We start from the raw sequence: 17,803 nt of genomic DNA, 5'->3' as shown, positions 1-17,803 counted from the left end.
CAGAGTAGAAACTGTGTGAGTCAGTCAGGTTGGTATGTCATTCTTGGGAAAACTAAAGAAAACAGAGATCTTAAACAAAACATTGAGTGGGATTTCCAATGAAGCACTGCTGGTGGGTAGAGCAGAATCCTCTGAACAGCAAATGCTGGGAAGAAAACAGTGATACATGCCAAAAGGATGAAAGGAAGAGGATTTTTCAAATGTTGCAGCAGGAAGTATCCTGGTTTTAAAGACTGGGAAATAAGCATATTGAGACCAACTCCAAAGAAAGGATGGAGAGAAAATATTGCTGTTAGGGCATGACACTGCAGTTGGCAGAGATATAGCAGCAGTCAGGAACTCGCTAAGAAAGAGAGAACACTTCTTCATCTGAGCTTTCAAGAGGCTGAGAAGCACAACCATTCTGTCTCCATCTTTCTGCCCCAATGCTGCCTGGCCAGTTATTCCCATTTGTATTTGTATGTTGGATATCTCCTTCCTAAGTGTAGTGCTTTGTAATTCTCTTTACTAAATTTCTTATTAATTTGAAACCATTTCTCCAATTTGTTAAGACCAGTTGGAATTCTGATTCTGTCCCTCAAAGTGCATCCAACACTTGCCCAGCCCCTTCTGTCATCCACAGTTTTTATAAGTATAAGTACGGTCCACCACCCTTGTTGTTACTGAAGATATTAAATACTCTGTGGACCTGGGATGGACTCCTGGGAGACCCCAGCTCAGAACCTTCTTCAAAACTTGACAAGGAACTACTGTTACTTACTTCTCTGACAATGATTTTTTTCTGCCAGGGTGTACCCACCTGCTGGTGATTACATCTAGACCAGGGGGTTTCAACCTTTTTGGGTCAGTGTACCCCTGGCAGCTGGATGTGGAGCTGGGGGGGGGTGGGGGTGGCATGTGGCCAGATGCAGATTGGGAAGGTGAGGGAGAAGTGGTGCATGGCCAAATGCTGAGCAGCAGCAGCCACTGTGTGTGAGCTTCCCCTACCCCCCACGTCTAGCCAGGCAGGCGGTGCCTATGCACAAGCACGGGATGGTGCATAGCGGTGCTCTGTCCTTGCCCACCTGCACTCCCTAGGGCAGGGGAAGGCAACGTTTTTTGGCCAGAATGCTGAAAAAAACACAATGTCTACCTTGGAAGGTGCCGGGGTGCTGAGCCCAGAGGACCTGTTTGAAGCCTCCCAGCTGCAGCCGGCCCAAGGAGCCCTGTCTGCTTGCAGCAGGGCTTGCAGCCTCCCAGCTGCCTGCTGGGAGCAGCTTGGGCTCTTTGTCCGGCAGCAGCTGCTTAGAGCCCAGGCTGGCAGTGGTGTGCTGAGCAAAACGGCCTTGTGTGCCATGCTCAGCACGCTTGCAGGGGGTTGCTGACCCCTGCCCTAGGGCCTTCTCAAGTACCCCCGGGGGTATGTGTACCCCCGGTTGACAACCCCTGATCTAGACAATACTTGCTTAGCTTGCTTAGTAGAATGTCATCTCAAAAACCTCACTAACTTCAAGACATTTCACATCTATTGCTTCCCCCATATGAACTAGGCCAGTTAGCTTGTAAAAAGTTCTTCACATCACTGCATTCATTAAAATCTCCATGAGAAGCCTTGTTCCATTTAACACTTGATTATGATTCATCTTTCTGAGGAACTTGGTTGTATGAGGCCTGTATCTTCATATACAAGGCAAGATCTTCAGCTGCTATAAATCAATGCAGCTCCATTGAAACCAAATTGGTGCATCCTCTCTGAGCTCTGCTAGTTTATGCTAGCTTGGGATCTGCCCCCCCCAGTTCTTGCTCTGCCTTATGGGGAATAGGCACAGGTCTGCAACCTAGAAGAGGATTATTCTCCTCTCAGTCTGACATAGTCATTGACCTGTATTCCACCACCTAAATGGCATTCAGGAACTGAAAGGGGGGGAGGGGGGGCATAGAACCATACCCTAATACCTGATTTTTATTCACTCTACTTATACAGCCAGTCCTTGAGTGTTCATTTGATAAGATAGGGGCAAGCTTCTATTGCAATCCCCATTGATGTTGCATGGTTTAATAATGTGCCAGTTTTTGGTGTACATCCATTTCAATGTACCCATGGCATATGCTTCCAGGAGAGGGTGAGGAGGGCAAACAGGCTTCACGCCAGATATACGGCTAGTGTACAACACTCAAGCTCCACTGAACCTATTGATTTATATCAACAGTGATAAGTGCCAACAGGATGAAAAGAAGAGGATTTTCCAAGTGCTGCAGCAGGAAGCATCCTGGTTTTAATGACTGGGAAACAGGCTTATAGACCAACTCCAAAGAAAAGCTGGACAGGAAATATTGCTGTTAGGGCATGACACTGCAGTTGGCAAAGAGATACAGCAGCAGTCAGGAGCTCACTAAGAAAGAGAGAATACTAAGATCCAAAAGAAGCACAGCCCTGTGTTTGATTGCTCAGAGGCTTTACCAGAGCTAGGCTGCAGATGGGAGAGTAACAGCTCTGCAAGGCCCTGGGAAGAAGTAGCAGCAGGCAAAAGAGTCTTTGGTCTGACCTGGTAGGAGCCAATCCCTGCCCTCCTTGGTCTTTCTCTCTCCTCCCTGTTCTTGTCCTGCTGAGTCAAGTCATAAACAAAGAACACTATTCCCCACACTGATCTGGCCATGATCCCTGCTGGATTTCAAAAGCAGACTGGAGTTTGCTGTGTGCAGCTCAAAATAATGTCTTTTATTCAGTGCAGACCAAAGCGAGCTGGTAGGTGGAGAGGCAGGGTAGGGGGAAAAAATGTGGGAGTTGTTTCCAAACTCACATAGCCCCTCTTGCTGAAGAAAACAAAACCAAAGCTAGAGGAAAAACATGCTGTTCCCTTGCAACCTGATCACCTCTGCAAGAGCTGCTGCATTATACATCTCGCACAGAGGCCCTGGGGTGCTAGCTGCATGCTGATTGGGTGATGTGGGGAGAGGGAGATAGCTTACTGTTACCGGGCAGATTTGCAAGAGGGATGATGTCATGCATGTGTGTTTTAGCGCGTGTTTGGGTGGGAGTAGTAGGAGTTTTTGGTGGGGCAGGGGCTGGGGGAGGCTGGAACACGTACAGTGCTTGTTTTGTGTCCTGAGATTCCAGTTCGCCTCCTCCAGAGCCGTGGGACAGAACGTCAGCTGCTTCTTTCTCATGATCCTTCAATGGGGCAGGGAGATGGCAGAAGCTTTCAGGGGGTTGCGGGGGGAGAGGAGGGTGCCTCGCAGAAGAACAAGGGACTCGTGCTCCGTGAAGCACTGTGTGGCTGAATGTGGCTATTGTTTCGTTTGGGTGGCTGCTGGACGCAGTACAATCGCACATATCGCTTGCCACCTTCAAAGGGCTTGGCAGATAGTGGGCCATGGCCTCAGCTGGTGGAAACCAGGGAAGCTGGTGAGGCCAGGTGGGGAGGGTCCCATGGGAAACTGTGTAAAAAAACAAAACAACCCCCCCCGCCCCACCACCACCACTCTTTTTAATATTGAGGGCAGGGGGAGGAGTTTTTGACTTTAAATAAAAAATGCCACCACTGAAAAGGATGGAGTGGGGGAGTGAGGAAGCAACCACCAAAGCCAACATCCTCTCAGCTTTGACTTTTACAGTGAAAATTTGAAAATACACAAGTGAAACAACACTTCTCCCATGAAAACACCCCTTTCTTTCAAAATGCATTTGGGACCAGGGCTGGAAGCTGCATCCCTACCAGTGGGGCTGTGCCGCTGATGACATGACCTGTTAATCCTTAGTCCAGTCAACTTTCTCCTAAACCACCTAGGCATTCTAGGGCTTAGTCCATCTGTCTGCGTGTCTGTCTGTCTGTCTATAATGCTCTTGCAGGGTGGGGCTCCCAGCAGGCCATGGCAAATTACCTGTCAAGAATTATGGCAGGGACAGAGTGCACCATAATGGTGGAGACAGAGGGGATGGAGTGGGGGGGAGGGTGGCATGGGGCCAGATGTGGAGCAGGTTTGGGGAAGGGAGAACGACAGCAGGGATGGAGTGCTGCCATGATGGCGGGGACAGAAGCACTGCTGGCCTTGCTACCCCCGGCCCTGCTCCTTGGAGGTGATGGTGGCATGCGGTAGTGGTGACCTCGCCCCCCCCCACTCTTTGCCCCCTCCATCCCCACCATCATGGTGGCGCTTCATCCCTGCCGTCATTCTTGACAGGCATTTCGCTAGTTTTTCATAATTTTGCCCATTATCAGTTCCAATTTGACATTGTATACCCTGAAGTATTGTATACCTTGATTTCCAAAAAGTCTTTGATCTGGTATCTCATGATGTTCTCACGAGAAAATTGGAGGATTGTGGGCTTAACTGCGAGACAGGTGGGTACAAAGCGGGCTGTGGGGTAGGACCCAGAGAGTCCTAATGAACAGATCTGTGTCATCCTGGCGAGAAGTGGGCGGTGTCCCACAGGGGTCGGTGCTTGATCCAGTACTTTTCAACATCTTTATCAATGATTTGGATAAAGAGCTCATTGGCCAAGTTCGAGGACAACACTAAGTTATGGGGAAGTGTGGTCACGCTTAAAGATAGGCTACAGATGCAGGTGGATCTAGACAGGCTAGCAAGTTGGGCAAGCCGGAACCAGATGAAGTTCAACACTGAGAAATGTAAAGTGCTCCACCTGGGGATGAACAACCCCTTACACACCTAAAGGGTTGGTGGTGCCAAACTGACCAGCACCATGAATGAAAGGGACCTAGGGGTAATAATAGACCACAGTATGAATATGAGCTGGCGGTGTGACGCTGTAGCCAGCAGGGCAAACAATACTTTGGCATGTATCGACGCACCTCCAGCAAAACCAAGGAGGTGATTCTTCTGCTCTATCAATGGGTGAGACTGCAGCTGGAGTACTGCGTCCAGTTCTGGGCGCCACACTTTAACAAGGAACTGGTAATGCTTGAGAGAGTCCAGAGAAGGGCCACCCATATGATCAGATACTTGCACAGTAAGCCATCCAAGGAAAGGCTGAGGGATCTGGGATTCTTCAGCCTGAAAAAAAAAAGGCTGAGAGGGGACTTGGTAGCAACTTGCTGCTACATCTGAGGAGTACATCAAGGGCTCGGTGAACAACTGGTCACCAGGGCACCCTTGGGGAAAACCAGGAGTAATGGCCACAAACTCCTGGAAGACCATTTCAGGCTCAAACTTAGGAAAAACGTCTTCACAGTTAGTGTGTCCAGACTGTGGAATAAGCTCCCTCCAGAGGTGGTGCAAACACCTATCCTGGAAATCTTCAAGAGGAGACTGGACGGTCACCTTGCTGGGGCCGGCTGACCCCAGCTGTCTTCATCTGCCTGGTGCAGTGGGCTGGACCTAATGATCTTCCGAGGTCCCTTCCAGCCTTACAGTCTATGAACCTATGAAACTCCAGACCAGATACCTATTTGGTTTGTTTCTCTTTAATCTTCCTGTCCAGATGAATGAGAAAATTCTATCACCCTGCCCTTTGTGGAGATTATGTATAAATCGTCTTCTTATACTATGCCGGTATGATTTAGTGTTGTGACGGGCTAGCTGGCAGTGACCTAGCCCAGGGGTTTTGAAAGGGCAAAAGATGATTGGAGGACTTGGGATTCCCTTTCCTCACCAATCTGGTAATGATTTGGCCCAGGGGTTTTGAGGGATAAAAGATGCTTGGAGGACTTGGGATTCCCTCTCCTCACCAATCAGGCCCCAGAGATTCACCCGTCATGTCCCCTGATTGGCCCCTTGGGTCACCTGGAGGGGGATAAAAGGGGCAGCACGGCTGACTCGGGGAGAGACCAGCAAGGGACCATGAGGAAGGAGCTTCGAAGAGTTGGCAAGAGCTGAGCCAGCGGGGCCGAAGCAGTTGCCCCAGAAGACCCTGAAGGAGCAGGACCTGCAGGCAACAGTTGGACCCTCAGCAGCACGGTGTGTGGCTGGCAGGAGAGGCTTCCTGTTGGGCTCCAGGATCCCCTACGAGAGGCTGTGGCCAACAGGAGAGGCTTCCTGCTTCAGCAAGGATCTGAGCAGCGACCTGAGGGGTTCCCAGCTCGGCTTCCAGCTCCTCCAATCAGAGACCAAGCAGCTCAATGTGAGGCTGGGGCTCCAGGAAGGTTGAGACCCCTAGCAGTTTAAAGTAGTATCAGCAGTGGTGGCTGTGTGGTAGTGTTCCTGCTTACTACATGGGAGATCTAAGTTCAAGTCCCAGCTTTGGTGATTTGGGGTGAGTGAGCTAACAAGGAGAAATTCTTCTTGCAGTGGAAAGGGGCCATTGTGTTTTCCCCCTTTCTCCCCCTCCAGGTACCTAGGCCCTATATTTCTTTGTCCTTTGACATTTTGTATTTTGTGCCTTTTTATATTTCCCCAACCAGTATTGTTTGCTCTGCTGTTTGTGTTTTATATTTTGTTAACCCTGTCTTTTGTCAATGATTGTAAGTGTCTAACCTTTGTTGAATCCTGCCCCTTGGGGCATTGTAGTGTCCACTATTACCCCCTGTTATGTTCCCAGTATTGTTCCTGTCCCAGGGGAGCGGGGACGCTGGGAAACCCCCGCAGCGGCAAAGGGTTCCGCTTACCTCCCGCAGGGCCGGAGGAGCCGAAGGAAGTCCACGCGCTGGCGCTGCCGGAGCACGTCATCAGCCAGGTGTTTATCCGGCTGCGGCTCAGCAGCAGGGGCGGGGCACGCTGGCCGGGAGAAACAAAAGGCAGCCCCGCCGAGGCAATGGGGCGGCTGGACAAAGGAGGCTGGGGAGAGAGGCCCCAGCAAGCGGGGACTCAGCCACCACCCGCGGAGTGCGGGAGCGGAGGAGGTGGAGCCAGGCGCGGCTCCGAGAAACGGAGCAGAGCAGCTGGCAGCGATGCTGGTGGAGAGGCCAGCACTGAGACTATTGGCGGAACCGGTGGAGAAGCCGGCAGCAGCGCCGGTAGCCGGACGGAAGGAGGAGCTCGCCGGATCCCAGGTTATGGAGCGGGGAGCGAGGGCAGCTGCAGCGGGAGCGGCAGGAGCAGCAGGGAGGCCAGCTGCAGTGAAACAGAAGGCACCAGTGAGGCAACCAGGTGCCTAATACAGAGCAGAGCCAGCAGGAGAGACAGCGCCCCCGCGGACCCCTGGGGGAGCACAGGTACGAGGACGGAAGGAGCGGGCTGGCGTCCCCATAGGCAGTACGCCCAGCCCAAAGACCATTGCTGACGAAGCGGCGTGTTGAGGCGAGGGGGTGACAAGCCATGGGCGACGTGGAGACCCCCAAGAGGAAGAGCCTAAGGTGGCGAGTGGACAGGGTGTAGGGGAGGCCGGAGCCCCAAGGTTACCTGCCGAGGGACGCGCCGACACCGGTGGATACCCCAAGGGTGGCCCCCCCACTGAAGATATCATCAAAGTCGTGGCAGGCGAGTTCAGGGCCCCCCCTGATACCAGCCGTGGTAACCTCCGGGGTACCTTTCCAGAGTCAGGGCGCATGAAGCCCGGGGCTCGGGCAAAGGTGGTGCGTGAACACCTGGTAGAGCAGAGGCAGGTACAGTTCCCTCATTAAAAGGTATATGGTTAAGTCCCCAGTGGTGGTCTGGCTCTGCTCTATAGGGGGAGGAGAGTCCCTACACCTCCCACAGTGCTTGTGCACCTGCTTTGATCCCTTCAGTTGGAGAGGGGGTACCTTTTGGAGTACTGCCCAGGTTACAGTGTGTATAACCCATCCGGGTTTGGTTGGGAACTCATGGTATTTCCGGTTTCCATGAACTTATTTCATGACCTTTAAATTAATGGACTTTTGCAAGAGTAGACACATGGATTAGATACATGCACCATTAGGAATAGCATCTGTAGGGACAGTACTGTTGCAAACCCACAAGGACTATCGGTCCTTCTGTTGTGAGGCATAAAATGGTCACCAGCTGAGGGTACAAAACATTTGTCTGTCTTCCCATAATGTAGCTTTTACAATTAAGTGCACTGCTGTTCAGGGAAAAGTTGTAACTCCAATGAAAGCATCCAGCCTGGCCCTTTTCTCAGGAGGGATACTAGAGTGGAAGTACTATTGCTCTGTTCCAGTAATGCCATATATATATATATTGTGCACAAGAACCATGTAACACAACTCTTCCTTCTGCTTAAATGTTAAACCTGTGTAAGAATTTGTGCTGTGGCATCCTCTCATGGAATTCCACTCCCTACTAGAAGCAGGTGCAAGACATTTTCCCTTAGTGCCTTTAGAGGCATGTGTATTTGGGAAGTAGAAGAACTTACCCTCATTCTGTATAGAGAGTAGAAGATCTTACCCCCACCCCACAACTATGAATGAAGCCAGGGATTTCTTTATGATGTCAGTCTACATAGGAGTCATTACACAGGTACATTTTCAGGAGTTTCTGTACTGCCGCCCTGTGCATTAAAGACACCATGATCACTGTGAAGAATCCCAATGTACCGCTCAACAGCCTGAGAAAACTTGCTGGAGGTCATCTGTGGTCAGAGGGAAAGATAAGGTACGTGGTTTATGTCTCGTTGCAACTGGGGAGTCTCGTTTAGAAGCAGCAGCACATCTATCTGCATTTGAAAATAAATAAAATAAAACCCAGCACAAAAGTGCCCATGGAGTTCATGCTCATTAAAGCTGGGGTGAGGTATTTAAGATGGACATTTATGCTGAAGCAATCTATTCATGACTCCTCATTAGGACACAAACAACCTGTGGACCTGTCCCAAATTTTGGTTGGCAGTATCTAAAGCACTATCAGTTTTTAATCTTCTGCGTGGCACAGCAGAGGGAGGAGGAGGTAAAGGGCTGAATTCATTCAAGTTCCTGATTCATGGACAAACAAGAAAAGAAGAAAGGTCCACATCATTAAGAAGCATTTACTTTGCTTTACTTCTTTGCAATGAGATGCAAATGGTCATTTCCTCAGGAAAGCCCCTGTGGTCAGTCCCCTGGGAGGACACACGAGTCCCCTCCTCTTGTTTACTCTGCAACCAGGCCAAAGGCAAAATCTTTTAATTAAACCTCTTTTTGCAAAATTGAAAACCAAAGTGAGATAAATTTCCTAAAATAAGAAAGGTGCTTTGCCCTGCCCCTGGCACATCAAACCTGCAATCTCTTCTCTATTCTGTTGAATTCACATTCTGTGTCTCACTCCTCATCTTTAAAGTGTTTTATGACTTGACCCTAAGACCTCTAAATGACTGTTGACAGTCCTTGGATGAAGACCTTGGTGGACAGCTATACAGTGTAGATGGTGACAGCTATATGATGGAAAGCTCCTTTGTGCAGGAGACAGTTTCCTTGGGTGTGGGGGAGTAGGGAAGGATCTGAGCGGAACAAACTCCCCCAGGAACAAAGCACTGTTGCAAACCTTAGCATCTTCCATTCCAAATGCAAGGTGCTTTTCTTTGACCTTGACACCTTGCATTCAGAAGCTTGTCTAAGTCTATCCCAACCACACAGTTGATCCATTAAAAGATATCACCCACAGTAATCCCTTACCATCAACAGGTATATTTAGTAAAAATAATTATAAAACACAGCGCTTCCACCCTCACCCGCTCCACTCACAAAGCAATACATTGCACTGAACGTGCTCTATCCTCTGGGAAGAAGATGAGAAAACAAATACAACCAGATCTGGCCAGACATTAGTCACACTGATTAACGCGCTGCTGGAAGATGCTCAGAACCTGTGGTGACTGATGCGTGTGGTATTAAACTTATATGGAAGAGAACTCGTCATGGCTGACACCACCAATGCAAGTCACAATGGTAACAACTTTTAGTTGCTATCTATTGAGGCTGGACTTGCATCAGTGACTTAATGGGAAAAAGCACCATTTTCTATAGTCTATCCTTGAGCGATCCCCTCCCACTGCACTGATTATAACTATCTCAAAACCTAATTATACCCTCTCGCTTAGGAAGAACTAAGCATTACAACAAACTCCGTGATGCTGAGGCACACAATGGTTAGATATTTGGCTTGGGGTGAGATCCTACTGGTAGTTTGAGAGGTATTTTAAAATGGTAGATTGCCACAAACCAAAAGCCCTGAACCCAACAGCCCTGAATCTTGGGAGGAGGTTAGACATAAATTCACACTTTGCAGCCCAGGCCCATGTGTGATTAAAACCCTGCACTCAGCAGTCAGGAGAGTCAAGGTTTCTGCTTCACTGCTATGTCTCTAGTCTATCATTTAAAATATGTCCTAGTTTTAAGTGTCTCATAGACTTTTTTTTTTAACTTAAAACAGGAGATTTTATGCAAGACACTGCCCTGAACTGCTGGAAAATACAATATTGTTTTGTTGTAACAAAAGAACATGTTCACGGCCAACAAGAAAAAAAGCTAAAGCCACTTCATTCTTCTTCATATCTATTTGCAAAATCCATGTAATGATGCCATTTCCTAGGGAGATTCCCTCCCCCTCCCTACCAAACATCAAGAAATATCCTCTTTAAAATAAAATCAGCAGCCCAGAGATCCTCTGCAGTTCTGCTCCAATTCTGGGATTTGTAAAGGATGGGGGGAAATCTAGTAAGAAAACACCTCTCATTTTCAAGCTCCCAAGGATTTACTGGTAGAAAACCTTCCTTGTTACATTTTTTTTTCTTTTCCAGTTAAATCATTTTTCTGTCCTTACAATATCAGGCAGGTATGTGACAAGATCATTAACCTGTCAGGTACACCAATGCTTGCATAAATTACACGTTCCAACTTCATTAGAAATGGACTTGGATAAACCCTTCCTCTCTGAGCCCAACTCCCACCCTCTCCCTCCGTCACCTTGGGAAAGTTTGGGTCTAAATCTGAACTTCCTGGCTGGCTCCATCTCTGTAAATAAACTGGACAAAGACGCCTGATCCCAAGACCTTGAATGTCTGGTAAGCTTAGATGCCGCCTACACTTTTCAGCTCAGGCCCATTTCCATTAGTGATAGGTTTGCATATATCTACACGTAGAGAGGGTTGCACTGCTTTGTCCAGGTCCTGACTTAGGGAGACCCTGTGTGGTGACAATAGGCACCCCCGCCTCTGTTTAGTTATTCTGAGCTAGAGAGAACCATAGGGTCCCGTCTTCATCCAGATCAAAGGAGTCCCATTATTTTATTTATAGGAAAGCCCTCTCACTTCTGTACTGTGGGAGACACTGGACCATCAATAACACCAAACTGGTTTATAAGACATGACAAGCCAGTTGACAAAACCAGGACTAAAGATCACCTTTACTGGACTCTGACATGTAGTTGAAGTCTGTGAGGCTTGCATTTCCTTGTTTGCATGTTTGTTTTCCAGAATGTCCCCTGTGCCTTGGCACTTAGTGCTGGCCAAGGCTGGAAGCAGAAGTGCACAAACACCATGAGAAAAGGCTGCTTGTGCAATATTTCCAGCTTACTGAGCAAGTAATGGGAATCCCATGAGAAAGCTGGTTCTCACAGAGCACCAACCCAAGAGCTTTTGGATAGGCCACTGAGAGACTGGCTTTCCTAACAACTGTGCTCACTCCCATGCTCATGTGTGGAAACAGAAGATTTTAGAAGGGCAGGGCTTTGCCCTACCATCCTTCGCCACAGTTCCCTTTCCTCCCACCCTTGTGCAAGATGCTGCTGTCTAGTTTCTGTCCTGCCACCCGCAGGTGCCTGTTTCACATGTGCTGCTTGTACAGTTGGGGATGTACTTCAGGCCCCAACGGGAAGTTATTATTTTGCTTGAACATTTGTCAAGGGCATGTGTTTAGGACTAATCTCCTAAGGTTTGAATCTTTCTATCATCCATGCTATAAACAACAGAAGCCAGTTCTAAAATATACCCTAAGAGTGTCCTTTCAGGCTTAACAGTGTAGTAAATATTTACTGTATTGGATATGATTGACTCTATATATATTTATATAGAGAGGCAGGCTGGGATTTTCCAAGGCACCTTATGGGACCTATGGGATTTCCCCCTTTGAAAATTGTGGCCCTGCACATCTTTAGTAGTAAAACAATTCTTTTATTGAAGGATTTTCTCTGCAAATGTGCTTCTTTTGCTTGAAATGCTGACAGTTTTCCAGGTCATGTGAAAACGTGTGCACTGAGGGAAAACGGCAGAAAGGAAAATAAGTACAGATCTTTTTGGGATGGCCTCAAGCTTCAGCGAGGTTTGGCTCTTCTGCTAATTGCAGTTATATGAGGCTCATGCAGATCCCTCTACCAGAGGAGCCCAAATATAGGCTACCCTGTGGGACAGAGATTCAGAATATGGGGAATGCTTGAGTATGATACAGCATGGGGTGGGACCAGTGCATATTCCTTCAGTAGCAATAGTAATGTACTGGGATCTCTGTTTCAGTGCAGCTCACTGCTCAGCTGTCAATAATTCACAGCTAAACAAGTTGATGGCAGATTTGTGCAAGAGATGCAGCTAAATTTGGGTCTGAAATAAATTACAGCTGGAAGGGTGGTCTGGTCTCATAAATCCAGTGAGGTATTTGAAAATAACGCTATGGGCAGCGCCTCTTCCTGCCTGGAGCTGCCCTGGTATTCCACACAGCAGATGCCAGGGGGTCAAATCCTGCTCCAGTGAAGTCAAGGGGAATGTTAGCACTGAAGTCAATGGGGCCAGGATTTCGTCCCTGGAGATTCTGTTTAGCTAATCGCCATCTCCAGGAAGCAAGAGCACAAGATAGTAAATATTCAATGAGAAGGGAGCATAATAGAACAGAGTAACTATGGGAAAGATGCATCCTAGTTCCAATCTTTCCAACAGGTGGGTGTAGCTGTGCTGCCTGAAGAGACACTATTTAGAAGGAAGGAACTGAAACTAAATGTCTTCTCTGACCCTCTGCCACCCTCTCACACGAAAGCTTTCCACAGTACATTGAATCATAGAAAATTAGGTTGGACTGTATCCTCCCTAAGTTTCTGCAGGCTGGGCAGGGTGGATGGGACTTTGCCAAGGCTTCATGCCTCCCCAGCCCTGCCCTGACAACCTTCTCAGGTGCATGGCCCTAAATGCTGCTGTTAAGGGCCATCAGGATGCAATTAGCAGGGGCTGCAGGTCTGGCAGGTTCTTGCAGCTGGGAAAAGCCAGGTGTGAACTCATGTGCATGAGTTCTCCTCCCCACCCCCAAAGAGAGTGACACCTCCTCAACATTGGAGGTGCAGCTTTGCTGGGTCTGCTAAGAAGGACCCAAATGCAGGGTTCATGTGGTCCAACCCCACCATCCTCCCTACTCTCCTGGGGAGTGGAGGCAAGAGAGGGTGGTCCTCTCAGGACTGCTCCCAGAGGGCTTTGACCGTACATTGCATTGGAGGCTGGCTTTGGCCGTGGGGTTTGTTTTCTGTTCTGTTTATCCCACTGAGAAAAACAGAGGAGATCAGTGTGCAGGAATCCTGCCCCCTCTTCCCGCACCCAGGCCACATGAAAGCTGCTGAGCAAACAGAGAAATCAAAGATGATTACACCCTGCTGGAAGCCTGATGTGCTTCCGCGTGGCTGACTGCTGCCAGGTTCTTACATAAGCAGTGGGCTTGGCTCAAGGTTTTAACCAAACAGCTGCTTGCACGCAGTCCGCTCTGATTCTGTTGTTTTTCTCCTTTTGCCGTTCCTACGCCTATGGGACAAGCTCCTCCCTGGGCCCTGTTGGCTCCAGATTCACAGCTGTTCCTTCTTGCTTTGGGTTTTGGAAGGCAAATTCAGTGTTTGCAAAAGAGCTCAGATCCTTGCCTCCTGACTCTGTGAGCCTTATTCACCAGTACGCTACAGCCCCTTCCAGTCAGCTGGACATGTATTAAGGAGCTGTTGAATAGTGTAGTTCCCTGGAGTTGTGTCCCGTCCAGAGCAAAGAGGGCACTCTGGGGCAGGCAGGGACCGGGGAAGAGAGCAGTGTACTGGGGAAGGAAAGGCATATGGCTGGGGGAGACCTGAATCCCACAGCTTCTGTTGCCTTACATAGGCCCCACAGTCCCTTTGTACCAACAGGGGTGTAAAGGCCCTCTTTCTATCCCTGCACTAGCAGAGGGGCTGCAGCAAGGTTAGAAGAGGAGCATTGTAGGCCCCCTTTTCCTTCCCCTGTGCTGCCCCGTGGATCAAAGGAAGGGAAGCTTGAGCACCCCAGATTATGAAGTAAGCCTAGAGAGCCCTGGTGGGAGAGGAATGGAAGCGATGTCATGAGAATAAGGCCGTCTGAGGATACTGCCTCTGCATTCTGCCTACAGCTGGGGACATGGGCAACTGGTGCCTTAGCCTGGGGGGCACCCACAGAAGCTGGCATTAGTGGTGGGGACAGGGCTGGCGAGCACTCGCAGAAGACGGCATCAGTGTCAGTGGCAGGGACGGGGCTGGCGAGCACCCACAGAAGCTGCTGGCAGCAGTGACAGCAAGGGATGGCCCTGTTGGGGGGGGCACGTGCCTCCCCTTCCAGTCACCTATGTCTGGGGATGCCTTTCCCAGTGCAGAGGCAGCCATGTCTCCCTAAGCTGCCCCTGACTCCACTGTTCCCCTGCTGCATGTCAGGGAGAGTATCAGGGGAGCAGCAGTTGGATGAGAGAGCTGACTGTTTGCTGCTACTTTAACAGGGAGCGTGGGAAGAGTCTAAGAGACAGCAGCGCCTACAGCACCTACTCCTAAACCCAAACATGGTGAGATCAGTTGGAGTAGAAGGAGAAATCTCATATTTTCTCCCAAGGTGCAAGAGAAGAGCTGTCTCCACCTTTTTATGAGGCTGTAGTGCAGGGGCGGGCAATTATTTCGGGCAGAGGGCTGCTTACTGAGTTTTGGCAAGCCATCGAGGGCCGCATGACAGGCAGCCAGGGGCAGATAAATATTAATTTTCTAAATTTTTTTAGGGGCCCCTCAGGCCGGATAGAATGGCCTGATGCGCTCATCTGGCCCGTGGGCCGCATTTTGCCCACCCCTGCTGTAGTGGAAGGCAAGCTCATTAGCAAGCCCTTCTTCACCAAGAGCCTGGTTGCCTTGCAGAGAGCCCTGTTGGCAGTACCCCCACACCTGCTCAGTGTTTTCTTTGTGAAAGCCCCCTTTTTTTTTCTTGAAAGGGGAAAGTTTGGGGTTTTCAAGTGGAAACAAAAAGTCTATGGAAAATTTAGAGGGTGGGAAAAAAAGAAAACAGTGACATTCTTTTCCTGTGTTTCTCTTGGAAAATCTGTATTGTTTCCAGACAGCTCTGAGCCCAACACTCACTTCACTCTTGGCCTTGCCCCTGTGCTTTCTTCATGAGTCCTGCCTCGCTCTGTGGGAAGACCCTGTTGCCCAGATACTCAAGAGAACTCAGTGCATTAGGCACAAGAGGAGAGGAACTGTGCTAAAATAAGGCCTTAGAGGTACAGCTGCTCCTGCCCTCAGCAGGTCCATCTGACATAGACTTAGCCACGTGGGCACTAGCTACACAGTGGCTGCTTTCACACTGTACGCCCAGAAACACCACTGTGAACTGCCTTTTTATAAAAACTCAGGATACACCCAGGGTGAGATGGATTGATCAGTTCTGATACTTGGAAACAGTAGACAGCTGGTAGAGGCCTTTAGGTCATATTTTTAATGGTATTTAGTTTTGGGGGTGGGGAAGGGGTGGGAAGGGAATTTAAAGCACTTCTGAAAAATCCCCATTTAAACCCTGGTCCCTGGAGATTTGTGTTTGGCGTGGGGCAGGGAGGGGAAAGAGCGCATGTATGTGTGTGTGTGTGCGCAGTAGCAGCAGGAGAAAATATTATTTGGTGGGGACTGAGGGCTGTTGCAGGGCCAGCACAAGCCAGAGGGGAAGGAGCATGCAACGGGGGCACTGGGTGCAGTGCTGTGGCAGCGGAGCATGGCAGTGGCACCAAACAGCGCCAGGTGCTGCAGGACGGCAGTGCCGTGGTGTTGCTTCTGTTGCTGGCCGCTGCAAAATTAGTTTGGGGAAGGCTAAGACCCATTAGCCCCAGCCTTCCAATGCCTATGCATGAGCGTGTGCATGTGTGTTTCACCAAGGACAGAACAGGAGAGAGACAGGGGTCTGAGGAAAGGTGCTTCTGAGGTTTTGCATTTCAGGGGTCATTATGTTAGCCAGCAGCTGTGCAATGTTGAATTTGCTTCTCAGCCTTTTGGCGTAGACCAAGCGAGACTAGAGGCAGCTGAACACCAAAGCCTCTGAGGCTGGGGCTTGCAAGTAGGATGCTTGCCTGGATTTGGGGAGTATTCAAAGCCCCAGACGGATGGGTCTGGGAGGGAGGATACTTGCCTGGTGGTAGAACCACATAGACTTGACAATTGAGCTCTGTTCAGTCGAATTTTGGAACTTGACTATTAGACTTTGCCCAATTGAATCTGGAACTGATTTGGCCCCTGAAATGAAAAATAAAACATAAAATAACCCAGCTGAATTGTCATATAATTAAACAAATGAGTGCAAGGAGGAGGAGACACCAATGCCCTCTAGCTAGGCTCTAGGAGCCAGCAGGGACTTTCCTTGATCTCCCAGAAACATAGCCATTGGCACAAGTATTTACTCAAGAAAGGATCAGGCACCCTGCAATGTGCAGCAGGTGCTCAGGAGAACATGACACACAGAAGCCAGTTCCACCTGGTCAGGGAGGTTATCAGCACCTGATTAGCCCCGCTCTGCAACCATTCAGACACCCCTGGGGGCACCACTGCATCTTCTAGTTTCCCATCGCCACATAGGAAGATTTTCCTAACTGTATAGGATGGAGGCCATCAATGTCAGTTCATGTCTTGTGCATTTCTGAACCTGTGTAAGCTCCTCATGGTACCTGGTGGTCACCATGATGGTCTCACCCTCTGATGAGGGTATGGAAACAAGGACAAGGGCACTTGGTTTGGTACTGGTTGGCAGCATCCCATTTCCATAATGTAACCTGACAGTGGCCTTTTGAAAACCCCTGAGACCTAGCAGGGGAACCTCATTCTCAAAACTCCTGGACTCATGGTCCTCAGCTCTGAACACTTCCTGCCTAACCAAAGTTTAAATCTAGGAGCCCCTTTCCTTGCTGTGTGTTCCAGCAAAAAACATCTTGCACATTTCCTATGTGTGAAAACAATATTCCACCCTTGCAAAATAGTTTCCAATGCAACTCAGCTGCTCGTACTACAAAGAAAGCCTGAGTTACTTGGGATTGCTTGCATGCAAATTTTCGACAGGCTGAATCAGCGAGCTCACCTTTTGGGCAGGCATGCCACAAATCAGCCCCACACCCTCTCCAAGTGCCACTCTGATCCCTATCCCCTGCCCATTTTGTTGCTCTGATTTCTACTTCTTGCCCTGTCTGCTGCTGTGCTGCCTGTCCCCTCTGATCTGCCATGGGCCACAAAGAGAGGCTGCCCATGCCACTTGGGATGCCTGTGCCACAGATTGGCTGCCCCAGGCTAAATAACCAAGTGCCAGCATAGAACTATGGAGGGGGAAGGTTAAAGGAGTTCTGTGGACTCCTCCTTCTACCTAGCAAACTGCACAAGGCGTGGTCTTGCCTGTCCCTCATACAGAGAGGCGATTCTCTGAGACTGGCAGGCAAACAGCTAATCTAATAGGGACACGATGGAGCTCAGCTATCGTTGCCTTTTCTTCTTCATTTATTTTTTGTGAGCCTTCCACTGTGGGAAAACTGTTAACGTGTGAAGTTTCTCCCTGTGCGGCTGCGCTCCATCTAGCCAAGAACCACGTTCTGAATAGAGCTGCCTCTCCCAGAGCCCCGTTTTCTCACAGCAGGCCCACTCGGCCATTGTCCAACTGTCATTACCGCTTGTACTGGTGCAGCCCGCAGCAATGGCCAGTTACATAACTGCTGCAGAAGGGGCTGCTGAGAAAGGGATCAGAGGGAGCACCCGAAGGGTAATGAAGAGCTTAAACGTGCTGGAGAGAAAA

Source organism: Alligator mississippiensis, chromosome 5 (genome assembly GCF_030867095.1).
Source record: "Alligator mississippiensis isolate rAllMis1 chromosome 5, rAllMis1, whole genome shotgun sequence".
Lineage (NCBI taxonomy): Eukaryota > Metazoa > Chordata > Crocodylia > Alligatoridae > Alligator > Alligator mississippiensis.
This window is presented reverse-complemented; position numbering follows the sequence as displayed.